We start from the raw sequence: 14460 nt of genomic DNA on the forward strand, positions 1-14460 counted from the left end.
CCATCTTTCAGGCAAATTCATAATTCCAACTTCCCAAAATTTTTATGGTTTTAACAAAGAACTGTTCTAAGTGCCTTTTAAAATCTTTCAATGAATTGAAACTTTTTCCATTCAGAAAATTTTGTAAAGACCAAAATAAATGGAAAACCAAAGGTGCAATGTGTAGTGAAAACAGTGGTTCAATCAGAACTTTACAGCCAAGTTTAAACAGTATTTGATTGGTCATCAAAGAAACAAACTCTTCCAGAAATTTGCAGAGGAAGGTAAACTTCCAAATACATTCTATGAGGCCACCATCACCGTAATACCAAAACCTGACAAAGATGACACAAAAAACCAAAATTACAGGCCAATATCAATTATGAACATAGATTAAAAAAATCCTTAGCAAAATTCTAGCAAACAAAATCCAACAACATGTTAAAAAGATCATATATCATGACCAAGGGGGCTTTATCCCAGGGATGAAAGGATTCTTCAATATCCGCAAATCAATCAACGTAATATACCACATTAACAAATTGAAAAATAAAAAACATATGATTATCTCAATAGATGCAGAGAAAACCTTTGACAAAATTCAAAATCTAATTATTGTAAGAACCCTCCAGAAAACAGGAATAGAAGGAACATAACTCCACATAATAAAAGCTATATATGACAAACCCACAGCAAACATTATCCTCAATGGTGAAAAATTGAAAGCATTTCCCCTAAAGTCAGGAACAAGACAAGGGTGCCCACTCTCACCACTATTATTCAACATAGTTTGGGAACTTTTGGCAACGGCAATCAGAGCAGGAAAAGAAATAAAAGGAATCCATATTGGAAAACTACAAGTAAAACTCTCACTGTTTGCAGATGACATGATCATCTACACAGAAAACCCTAAAGACTCCACCAGAAATTACTAGAGCTAATCAATGAATACAGTAAAGTTGCAGGATATAAAACCAACACACAGAAATCCCTTTCATTCCTGTACACTAATAATGAGAAAACAGAAAGAGAAATTAAGAGAACAATTCCATTCACCATTGCAACGAAAAGAATAAAATACTTCGGGATATATTTACATAAAAAACAAAAGACCTATCCATAGAAAACTATAAAACATTGGTGAAAGAAATTAAAGAGGACACAAATAGATGGAGAAATATACCATGGTCATGGATCGGAAGAATCAACATAGTGAAAATGGTATATTACCCAAAGTAATCTATAGATTTAATGCAATCTCTATCAAGCTACCAACTGTATTTGTCACAGAGCTAGAACAGATAATTTCACAATTTGTATGGAAATACAAAAAACCTCAAATACCGAAAGCAATCTTGAGAAAGAAGAATGGAACTAGGGGAATCAACCTGCCGGACTTCAGGCTCTACTACAAAGCCACAGTCATCAAGACAGTATGGTACTGGCACAAAGACAGAAATATAGATCAATGGAACAAAATAGAAAGCCCAGAGATAAATCCACACACCTATGGATACCTTATCTTTGACAAAGGAGGCAAGAATATACAGTGGAGAAAAGACAAACTCTTTAACAAGTGGTGTTGAGAAAACTGGTCATCCCACTTGTAAAAGAATGAAACAGGAAAACTTTTTAACACCATCCACAAAAATAAACTCACAATGGATTAAAGGTCTAAACATAAGACCAGAAACTATAAAACTCCTAGAGGAGAACATAGGCAAAACACTCTCCGACATAAATCACAGCAGGATCCTCCATGAGCCACCTCCCAGAATATGGGAAATAAAAGCAAAAATAAACAAATTGGACCTATTTAAAATTAAAATCTTCTGCACAACAAAGGAAACTATAAGCAGGGTGAAAAGACAGCCTTTAGAATGGAAGAAAATAATAGCAAATGAAGCAACTGAAAAAGAATTCATCTCAAACACATACAAGTTGTTCCTGCAGCTCAATTCCAGAAAAATAAATGACCCAATCAACAAATGGGCCAAAGAACTAAACAGACATTTCTCCAAAGAAGACATACAGATGGATGACAAACACATGAAAAGAGGCTCAACATGACTCATTATTCCGTCCAGTTCAGTTCAGTTCAGTCGCTCAGTCATGTCCGAATCTGCGAGCCCATGAATCACAGGCCTCCCTGTCCATCACCAACTCCCGGAGTTCACTCAAACTCATGTCTATCGAGTCAGTGATGCCATCCAGCCATCTCATTCTCTGTCGTCCCCGTTTCCTTCTGTCCCCATCCTTTCCCAGCATCAGAGTCTTTTCCAGTGAGTCAACTCGTCGCATGAGGTGGCCAAAGTATTGGAGTTTCAGCTTCAGCATCAGTCCTTCCAATGATCTCTTTTAGAAATGCAAATCAAAACCACAATGAGGTACCATTACATGTCAGTCAGAATGGCTGCTATCCAAAATTCTACAAACAATGAATCCTGGAGAGGGTGTGAGAAAAGGGAACCATCTTACACTGTTGGTGGGAATGCAAGCTAGTACAGCCACTATGGCGAACAGTGTGGAGATTCCTTAAAAACCTGAAAATAGAACTGCCATATTACCCAGCAATCCCACTGCTGGGCATAAACACTGAGGAAACCAGAATTGAAAGAGACACGTGTATCCCAATGTTCATCGCAGGACTGTTTATAATAGCGAGGATATGGAAGCAACCTCAATGTCCATCAGTAGATGAATGGATAAGAAAGCTGTGGTAGATATACACAATGGAGTATTACTCAGCCATTAAAAAGAATACATTTGAATCAGTTCTAATGAGGTTGATGAAACTGAAGCCTATTATACAGAGTGAAGTAAGCCAGAAAGAAAAACACCACTACAGTACACTAACGCATATATATGAAATTTAGAAAGATGATAACAATAACCCTGTATACGAGACAGCAAAAGAGACCCAGATGTATAGAACAGTCTTTTTGAATCTGTGAGAGAGGGTGAGGGTGGGATGATTTGGGAGAATGGCATTGAAACATGTATATTGTCATATGCGAAACCAATGGCCCGTCCAGGTTTGATGTATGATACAGGATGCTCCGGGCTGGTGCACTGGAATGACCCAGAGGGTTGGATGGGGATTGAGGTGGGAGGGGGTTTCACGATGGGGAACATATGTACACCCGTTTTGGATTCATATCAATGTATGGCAAAACCAATACTTTATTGTAAAGTAATTAGGCTCCAATTAAATAAATTTATATTTAAAAAAATGAAACATACGGTCTTTTGTTACACTGATGGAAGATTATTCACTTTCTGTTGACTAATTCCGGAAGCTTCTCACTGAGTGCTACTTCAGTTCAGTTCAGTTCAGTTCAGTCGCTCAGTCGTGTCCGAGTCTTTGAGACCCCATGAATCAGAGCAAGTCAGACCTCCCTGTCCATCACCAACTCCTGGAGTTCACTCAAACTCATGTCCATCGAGTCAGTGATGCCATCCAGCCATCTCATTCTCTGTCGTCCCCTTCTCCTCCTGCCCCCAATCTCTCCCAGCATCAGAACCTTTCCAGTGAGTCAACTCTTCGCAAGAGGTGGCCAAAGTACTGGAGTTTCAGGTTCAGCATCAGTCCTCCCAATGAACACCCAGGACTAATTTCCATTAGAATGGACGGATTGGATTTCCTTGCAGTCCAAGGGACTCTCAACATTCTTCTCCAACACCACATTTCAAAAGCATCAATTCTTTGGCGATCAGCTTTTTTCACAGTCCAACTCTCACATCCATACATAACCACTGGAAAAACCATAGCCTTGACTAGACGGACCTTGGTTGGCAAAGTAATGTCTCTGCTTTTTAATAGGCTAGGTTGGTCATAACTTTCCGTCCAAGGAGTAAGCGTCTTTTAAATTCATGGCTACAATTACCATCCGCAGTGATTTTGAAGCCCCAAAAAATAAAGTCTGACCCTGTTTCTGCTGTTTTCCCATCTATTTCCCATGAAGTGATGGGGCCAGATGCCATGATCACACTTTTCTGAATGTTGAGCTTCAAGCCAACTTTTTCACTCTCCTCTTTCACTCTCATCAAGAGGCTTTTTAGTTCCTCTTCTCTTTCTTCCATAAGGGTGGTGTCATCTGCATATCTGAGGTTATTGATATTTCTCCCAGCAATCTTGATTCCAGCTTGTGCTTCTTCCAGCCCAGCATTCCCCATGATGTACTCTGCATATACGTTAAATAAGCAGGGTGACAATATATAGCCTTGACGTACTCATTTTCCTTTTTGAAACCAGTCTGTTGTTCCATTTCCAGTTCTAACTGTTGCTTCCTGACCTGCACACAGGTTTCTCAAGAGGCAGGTCAGGTGGTCTGGTATTCCGATCTCTTTCAGAATTTTCCATTTTGTTGTGATCCACACAGTCAAAGGCTTTGGCATAGTCAATGAAGCAGAAATGGATGTTTTTCTGGTTTCTCTTGCTTTTTTGATGATCCACCGGATGTTGGCAATTTGACCTCTGGTGCCTCTGCCTTTTCTAAAACCTGCTTGAACATCTGGAAGTTCATGGTTCACTTATTGCTGAAGCCTGGCTTGGAGAATTTTGAGCACGACCTTACTAGGATGTAAGATGAGTGCCATTGTGCAGTAATTTGAGCATTCTTTGGCATTGCCTTTTTTTTGGGATTGGAATGAAAACTGACCTTGTCTAGTCCTGTGGTCACTGCTGAGTTTTACGAATTTGCTGGCATATTGAGTGCAACAATTTCACAGCATCATCTTTCAGGATTAAAAATAGCTCAACTGCAATTCCAACGTCTCCACTAGCTTTGTTCGTAGTGATGCTTTCTAAGGCCCACTTGACTTCACATTCTTAGATGTCTGGCTCCAGGTGAGTGATCATAATATCATGATTATCTTGGTCGTGAAGATCTTTTTTGTACAGTTCTTCTGTGTATTCTTGCCACCTCTTCTTAATATCTTCTGCTTCTGTCAGGTCCATACCATTTCTGTCCTTTATCGAGCCCATCTTTGCATGAAATATTCCCTTGGTGTCTCTAATTTTCTTGAAGAGATCTCTTTTCTTTCCTATTCTGTTGTTTTCCTCTATGTCTTTGCACTGATCACTGAGGAAGACTTTCTTATCTCTCTTTGCTATTCTTTGGAACTCTCCATTCAGATACTTATATCTTTCCTTTTCTCCTTTGCTTTTCGCTTCTCTTCTTTCCACAGCTATTTGTAAGGCCTCCTAAGACAGCCATTTTGCTTTTTTGCATTTCTTTTCCATGGGGATGGTCTTGGTCCCTGTCTCCTGTACAATGTCTCGAACTTCCATCCATAGTTCATCAGTCACTCTGTCGATCAGATCTAGTCCTTTAAATCTATTTGTCACTTCCACTGTATAATCATAAGGGATTTGATTTAGGTCATAACTGAATGGTCTAGTGGTTTTTTCCTACTTTCTTCAATTTCAGTCTGAATTTGGCAATAAGGGGTTCATGATCTGAGCCGCAGTCAGCTCCAGGTCTCATTTTTGCTGACTGTATAGAGTTTCTCCATCTTTGGCTGCAAAAAATATAATCAATCTGATTTTGGTGTTGACCATCTCGTGATGTCCATGTGTAGAGTCTTCTCTTGTGTTGTTGAAAGAGGGTGTTTGTTATGACCAGTGCGTTCTCTTGGCAAAACTCTATTAGCATTTGCCCTGCCTCATTCCGTGCTCCCAGGCCAAATTTTCTTGATATTCCAGGTGTTTTTTGACTTCCTACATTTGCATTCCAGTCCCCTTTAATGAAAAGGACATCTTTTTTGGGTTTTAGTGCTAAAAGGTCTCGTAGGTCTTCTAGAACCATTCAACTTCAGCTTCTTCTGCGTTACCTTTTGGGGCATAGGCTTGGATTACTTTAATATTGAATCGTTTGCCTTGGAAACGAATGGAGATCATTCTGTCGTTTTTGAGATTGCATCCAAATACTGCATTTCAGACTCTTTTGTTGACCATGATGGCTACTCCATTTCTTCTAAGCAATTCCTGCCCACAGTAGTAGATATAATGGTCATTTGAGTTAAATTCACCCATTCCAGTCCATTTTAGTTCACTGATTCCTAGACTGTCTTCATTGATAGAAATGCCATTATAGGGGGTGGTCCTAAGATGGTGGAGGAATCGGATGAGGAGACCACTTTCTCCCCGACAAATTCATTGAAGGATCATATGAACGCTGAGCAAATTCCACAAAACAACTTCTGCATGCTGGCAGAGGACACCAGGTACTGAGAAAGGCAGCCCATTTTCTTCAAAAGGAGGTAGGACAAAATATAAAAGGTAAGACAGACAAAAGAGTTAGGGGCTGTGATCCATCCCAAGGAGGGAGTTGTAAAAGAGGAGAAGTTTCCAAACACCAGGAAACCCTGTCACTGGCAGTTCTGTTCAGAGGGCAACATAACTGGGAGTAAAAATATATAAATAAAACCCACGGATTACATGCCTAATGGCAACTTCCAGTGGAGAAGTAGCCCAGACGCTTGCATCCACCACCAGCAATCAGGGTCTGAACAGGGAGGAGTGGGCTGCATTGCTTAGGGTAGGGACCAGGCCTGAATGCCCTGAGGACAATCTGAGGGAACTAACATGAGATAGTCACCCAAACTGTGGGATAGCCAGAGAGAGAAAAAAAAGAGAGAGAGAACTTTCCTGCGAAAAGCTCTAACCTAAGGCACTGCCAGCCCGCTCACAGAACAAAGGACTGAGCGAATACCAGAGGAGAGCTGGCCGGCTTCGAACTGGCCCATCCCCCACCAGAGGCAGAGAGGCAGGCGAGCAACAGCTAGAGTCAGAAAGGGGTAATCTCAGCCCCAGAGATGACATCCTCTACCAAACTGTGAGCAGGTTCCCAGCTGCTAACCAAGTCTTCCTGGGATTCTGGACCGTTGACCTCCAACAGGAGGGTCGCAGCCAGAGATCAGCTCCTCAGCGGAGAAACATGGCACAGTTGAGACAATGCTCCCACTCTGCACCCAAGAAACTGAGTGGCTGGGACCAGGGAGGTGATAAGATGCCCTGCTACACCTGAAAAAAGTGGACTCGCCAAGTACCTGGTCACCAACTGCTCGAAACTGGGAAGGGCACAAAACGCAGGCCCAACTGAGTCTGTGCTTTTGTGAAGTACCCAAGAACCTGAACCTGAGTGGCTTAGACCTGGGAAGTGCACGCAACCCAGGGCCCGCTTTAGACAGTTCGTCCGCAGAGCAACCTGGAGCCTGAGCAGTATAGACTGGGAAAGCACACATGCCGTAAACGGGGGCAAATCCAGTTTGGCCAAGACACTATGAGCATTCCCGCACACGCCAGTAATATTTGTTTGCAGTGTTCCTCCCTCCCCACAGCACGACTGACAAGTGAGCCTAAGTAAGTGACCACCTTCGCCCCCTTGTGTCAGGGTGGAAATTAGACACTAAAGAGACTTGCAAACAGAAGACAAAATAAACAGAGGGAACTGCTTTGGAAGTAACAGTGCAACAGATTAAAACCCTGTATTTAGCACCGAGTACATTGAAAGGGGCTTATACACGTTGAGAAGTATAAACTGGAACAAGGAACTATCTGAAACTGAACTGACTCCACAGTGCCCACAATAGCTCCAGAGAAATTCCTAGATATAATTTTATTATTATCATTTTTTAATTTTTAATTTTAAAAAAAAATTTAAGTCCTTTATTACTCCTTTAATTTCCTTTTTATAACCTACAATTACCTTGCAAAAAAAGACCTTATTTTCAAAGCAAATTTCATATATTTTTTATAAATTTTGTGATTTTTTTTAATATTGTATTTTTGAGAGTCTGACCTCTACTCTAGATTTTTAATCTTTGCTTTTTTGTATTTGTTATCAATTTTGTACCTTTAATAATCCAATATTCAGTACCCATTTTTACTTAGGAGTGTGATTACTGGCTTGAATGCCCTCTCCCCCTTTTGACTCTTGTTTTTCTACCCTAGGTCACCTCTATCTCCTCCCTCCCCCTTCTCTTCTCTACCCAACTCTGTGAATCTCTTTGGGTATTCTGGGCTGTGGAGAACACTTAAGGAACTGATTACTGGCTAGATCAGTCTCTCTCCTTTTGATCCCCCCCCCGCCCCCCGGTGATCCTTCTGATCACTTCTATCTCCTTCCTCCCTCTTCCCTTCTCTATGTAACTCCATGAACCACTCTGGGTGTTTCAGGTTGTGGAGAACACTTAAGGATTTGATTACTGGCTAGCTTGTTCTCTCCCATTTTGATTTCCCCTCTTCTCCTCCTGGTCACCTTTATCTCCCTCCTCCCTCTTCTCTTCTCCATGTAATTCAGCAAACCTTTCTGGGTATCCTTCACTGTGGACAATATTTTTTCCCATTAACCTAGATGTTTTATCATCAATGCTGTATGGATGGAGAAGTCTTGAGGCTACTGTAAGGATAAGACTGAAAACCAGAGGCAGGAGGTTTAAATCCGAAACCTGAGAATGCCAGAGAACTCCTGACTCCAGGGAACGTTAATCGATAAGAGCTCATCCAAAAACCTCCATACCTATACTGAACCCAAGCTCCATGCAAGAGCCAACAAGTTTCAGAGCAAGATATATCACACAAATTCTCCAGCAACACAGGAACATAGCCCTGAGCTTTAATATACAGGCTGCCCAAAGTCACACCAAACCCATAGACATCTCAAAACTCACTACTGGACACTTCATTGCACTCCAGAGGGAAGAAATCCAGCTCCACCTTGACAAGCCATTCATCCAACCCCACCCACAAGGAGGAATCTCCACAATAAAGAGAAACGAAAAACTGCCAGAATACGAAAACATCACCCCATACACAGCAATCTAAACAAGATGAAAAGGCAGAGAAATACCCAGCAGGTAAAGAAATACGATAAATGCCCAACAAACCGAACAAAAGAGGAGGGGATAGGGAATCTATATGAAAAAGAATTCAGAATAATGATAGTAAAAATGATCCAAAGTCTTGAAAACAAAATGGAGTTACAGAAAAATAGCCTGGAGACAAGGATTGAGAAGATGCAAGAAATGTTTGAAAAGGATCTAGAAGAAAAAATAAGAGTCAATATGTAATGAATAATACAATAAATGAGATCAAAGCACTCTGGAGGGAACCAACAGTAGAATAACTGAAGCAGAAGATAGGATAAGTGAGGTGGGAGATAGAATGGTGGAAATAAATGAAACAGAGAGGAAAAAATAATTAAAGAAATGAGGACAACCTCAGAGACCCCTGGGACAAGGTGAAACGCCCCAGCCTTTGAAACATAGGAGTCCCAGAAGAAGAAGACAAAAAGAAAGACCATGAGAAAATACTTGAGGAGATAATAGCTGAAAACTTCCCAAAATGGGGAAGGAAATAGCCATCCAAGTCCAAGAAACCCAGAGAGTCCTAAACAGGACAAACCCGAGTTGAAACACTCCAAGACACATATTAATCAAATTAACAAAATCAAACACAAAGAACAAATATTAAAAGAAGCAAGGGAAAACCAACAAATAACACTCAAGGGGATTCCCATAAGCGTAACAGCTGATCTTTCACTAGAAACACTTCAGGACAGAAGGGAATGGCAGGACATATTTAAAGTGATGAAAGAGGAAAACCTACAGCCCAGATTACTATACCCAGCAAGGATCTCATTCAAATATGAAGGAGAAATCAAAAACTTTAGGGAGAAACAAAACCTGAGAGAATTCAGCACCACCAAACCAGCTCTCCAACAAATGCTAAAGGTTAGTCTCTAGATAGGAAACATATAAAGGGTGTATAAAATCAAACCCAAAACAACACAGCAAATGGCAATGGGATCTACTTATCACTAATTATCTTAAATGTAAAAGGGTTGAATGCCTCAACCAAAACACAAAGACTGGCTGAATGTACATAAAAACAAGACCCGTTCATATGCTGTCTACAAGAGACCCACCTCAAAACACGGGACACATACAGACTGAAAACAAAGGGCTGGAAAAAGATATTTCACTCCAAAAGAAAACAGGAGTAGCAATACTCATATCAGATAAAATATACTTTGAAATACAGGCTGTGAAAAGAGACAAAGAAGTACACAACATAATGATCAAAGGATCAATCCAAGAAGAATATATAACAATTATAAATATGTATGCACCCAACATTGGAGCACTGCAATATGTAAGGCAAATGCTGACAAGTATGAAAGGGGAAATTAACAGTAACACAATAATAGCGGGAGACTTTAACAACTCACTCATACCTATGGATAGATCAACTAAACAGAAAATCAGCAAGGAAACACAAACTTTAAATGCTACAATGGACCTATTAGACCTAACTGATATCTATAGAAGATTTCACCCCAAAAGAAAGAATTTCACCTTCTTCTCAAGTGCACACGGAACCTTCTCCAGGATAGATCACATCCTGGGCCATAAATCTAGCCTTGGTAAATTCAAAAAAATTGACATCATTCCAAGCATCTTTTCTGATCATAATGCAGTAAGACTAGATCTCAATTACAGGAGAAAAACTATTAAAAATTGCAACACATGGAGGCTGAACAACACGCTGCTGAATAACCAACAAAACATCAGTTCAGTTCAGTTCAGCCACTCAGTTGTGTCCGACTCTCTGTGACCCCATGAATCACAGCACGCCAGGCCTCCCTGTCCATCACCAACTCCTGGAGTTCACTTAAACTCATGTCCACAGAGTTGGTGATGCCATCCAGCCATCTCATTCTCTGTCGTCCCCTTCTCCACCCGCCCCCAACCTTTTCCAGTATCAGAGTCTTTTCCAGTGAGTCAACTTGTCACATGAGGTGGCCAAAGTATTGCAGTTTCAGCTTTAGCATCTGTCCTTCCAATGAACACCCAGGATTGATCTCCTCTAGAATGGACTGGTTGGAGCTCCTTGCAGTACAAGGGACTCTCAAGAGTCTTCTCCAACACCACATTTCAAAAGCATCAATTCATCGGCGATCAGCTTTCTTCACAGTCCAACTCTCACATCCATACATGACCACGGGAAAAACCAGAGCCTTGACTAGACGGACCTTGGTTGGCAAAGTAATGTCTCTGCTTTTTAATATACTATCTAGGTTGGTCATAACTTTCCTTCCAAGGAGTAAGCGTCTTTTAATTTCATGGCTGCAATCAGCATCTGCAGTGATTTTGGAGCCCCAAAAAATAAAGTCTGACACTGTTTCCACTGTTTTTCCATCTATTTCCCATGAAGTGATGGGACCAGATGCCATGATCTCTGTTTTCTGAATGTTGAGTTTCAAACCAACCTTTTCACTCTCCTCTTTCACTTTCATCAAGAGGCTTTTGAGTTCCTCTTCACTTTCTGACATAAGGGTAGTGTCATCTGCATATCTGAGGTTATTGATATTTCTCCCAGCAATCTTGATTCCAGCTTGCAACAAATCATAGAAGAAATCAAAAGAGAAATCAGAATATGCATAGAAACGAATGAAAATGAAAACACAACAACTCAAAACCTGTGGGACACTATAAAAACAGTGCTAAGGGGAAGGTTCATGTTAATACAGGCATGCCTCAGGAAACAAGAAAAAAGTCAACTAAATAACCTACACCTAAAGCAACTAGAAAAAGAAGAAATGAAGAACCCCAGGGTTAGTAGAAGGAAGGAAATCTTAAAAATTAGGGCCGAAATAAATGCAAAAGAAACAAAAGTGACCATAGCAAAAATCAACAAAGTCAAAAACTGGTTCTTTGAGAGGGTAAATAAAATTGACAAACCACTAGCCAGACTCATCAAGAAACAAAGGGAGAAAAACCAAATCAATACAATTAGAAATGAAAATGGAGAGATCAAAACAACAACACAGAAATACAAAGGATCATAGGAGACTACTATCAGCAATTATGGCTTCCCTGGTGGCTCAGAGGTTAAAGCATCTGCCTCCAATGCGGGAGACCCGGGTTCGATCCCTGGGTCGGGAAGATCCCCTGGAGAAGGAAACGGTAACCCACTCCAGTAGTCTTGCCTGGAGAATCCCGTGGACGAAGAAGCCTGGTAGGCTATAGTCCACGGGGTCGCATAGAGTCGGACACGACTGAGCGATGGAATGGAATGGAATGGATGGATCAGCAATTATATGCCAATAAAATGGACAACTTGGAAGAAATGGACAAATTCTTAGAAAAGTACAACTTTCCAAAACTGAACCAGGAAGAAATAGAGAATCTTAACAGACCCATCACAAGCACAGAAATTGAAACTGTAATCAGATATCTTCCAGCAAACAAATACCCAGGTCCAGACGGTTTCACAGTTGAATTCTACCAAAAATTTAAAGAAGAGATAACACCTGTCCTATTCAAACTCTTCCAGAAAATTGCAGAGAAAGGTAAACTTCCAAACTCATTCTATGAGGCCAAAATCACCCTAATACCAAAACCTGACAAAGATTCCACAATAAAAGAAAATTACAGGCCAATATCACTGATGAACATAGATTGAAAAATACGTAACAAAACCCTAGCAATCAGAACTCAACAACACATTAAAAAGATCGTACATCATGACCAAGTGGGCTTTATTCCAGGAATGCAAGTATTCTTCAATATCCACAAATCAATCAATGTAATACACCACATTAACAAAATGAAAAATAAAAACCATATGATTATCTCAATAGATGCAGAGAAAGCCTTTGACAAATTTTAACATCCATTTATGATAAAAAACCCTCCAGAAGACGGGAATAGAAGGAACATTCCTCAACATAATAAAAGCTATGTACGACAGACCCACAGCAAACATTGTCCTCAATGGTGAAAAATTGAAAACATTTCCCCTAAAGTCAGGAACAAGACAAGAGTGCCCACTCTCACCACTACTATTCAACATAATTTTGGAAGTTTTGGCCACAGCAATTAGAGCAGAAACAGACATAAAAGGAATACAAATTGGAAAAGAAGAAGTAAAACACTCACTCTTTGCAGATGACATGATCTTCTAAACAGAAAACCCTAAAGACTCTAAAAAATTTACTAGAGCTAATCAATGAATATAGTAAAGATGCAGGATATAAAATCAACACACAGAAATCCCTTGCATCCCTATACACTAATAATGAGAAAATAGAAAGAGAAATTCAGGAAACAATTCCATTCACTGTTGCAATGAAAAGAATAAAATACTTAGGAATATATCTACCGAAAGAAGCAAAAGACCTATATATAGAAAATTATGAAACACTGGTGAAAGAAATCAGAGAGGACACTAATAGATGGAGAAATATACCGTGTTCATGGATTAGAAGAATAAATATTGTAGAAATGAAAATATTAGCCAAAGTAATTTATAGGTTCAATGCAATCCCTATCAAGCTACCAATGGTATTTTTCACAGAACTAGAACAAATAATTTCACAATTTGTATGGAAATAGAAAAAACCTCGACTAGCCAAAGCAATCTTGAGAAAGAAGAATGGAACTGGGGGAATCAACCTGCCGGACTTCAGGCTCTACTACAAAGCTACAGTCATCAAGACAGTATGGTACTAGCACAGAGACAAAAGTATAGATCAATGGAACAAAATAGAAACCCCAGAGATAAATCCATGCACCTTATCTTTGACAAAGGAGGCAAGAATATTCAGTGAAGAAAAGACAATCTCTTTAACAAGTGGTGCTGGGAAAACTGGTCAACCACTTGTAAAAGAATGAAACTAGAACACTCCCTAACACCATACACAAAAAGAAACTCAAAATGCATTAAAGATCTAAATGTAAGACCAGAAACTATAAAACTCCTAGAAGGGAACATAGGTAAAACACTCTCTGACAAAAATCACAGCAGGATCCTCCATGACACACCTCCCAGAATATTGGAAATAAAAGCAAAAGTAAACAAATGGGACCTGATAAAAATTAAAAGCTTCTGCACAGCAAAGGAAGCTATAAACAAGGTGAAAAGACAGCCTTCAGAATGGGAGAAAATAATAGCAAATGAGGCAACTGACAAGGGATTAATCTAAAAAATATACAAGCACCACTTGCAGCTCAATTTCAGAAAAGTAAAGGACCCAATCAACAAATGGGCCAAAGAACTAAACAGACTTTTCTCCAAAGAAGACATAAAGATGGCTCACAAACCCATGAAAAGATGTTCAACAACACTCATTATCGGAGAAATGCAAATCAAAACACAAGGAAGTACCATTTCACGCCAGTCAGAATGGCTGCCATCCAAATGTGTACAAGCAATAAATGCTGGAGAGGGTGTGGAGAAAAGGGAACCCTCTTACACTGTTGGTGGGAATGCAAACTAGTACAGCCACTATGGAGAACAGTGTGGAGATTCCTTAAAAAAGTGGAAATAGAGCTGCCGTACGACCCAGCAATCACACTCCTGGGCATACACACCGAGGAAACCAGAATTGAAAGAGACACGTGTACTCCAATGTTTATCACAGCACTGTTTATAATAGCCAGGACATGGAAGCAACCTAGATGTCCATCAGC

Source organism: Moschus berezovskii, chromosome X (genome assembly GCF_049115385.1).
Source record: "Moschus berezovskii isolate FMDL1 chromosome X, NW_MosBer_1.0, whole genome shotgun sequence".
Lineage (NCBI taxonomy): Eukaryota > Metazoa > Chordata > Mammalia > Artiodactyla > Moschidae > Moschus > Moschus berezovskii.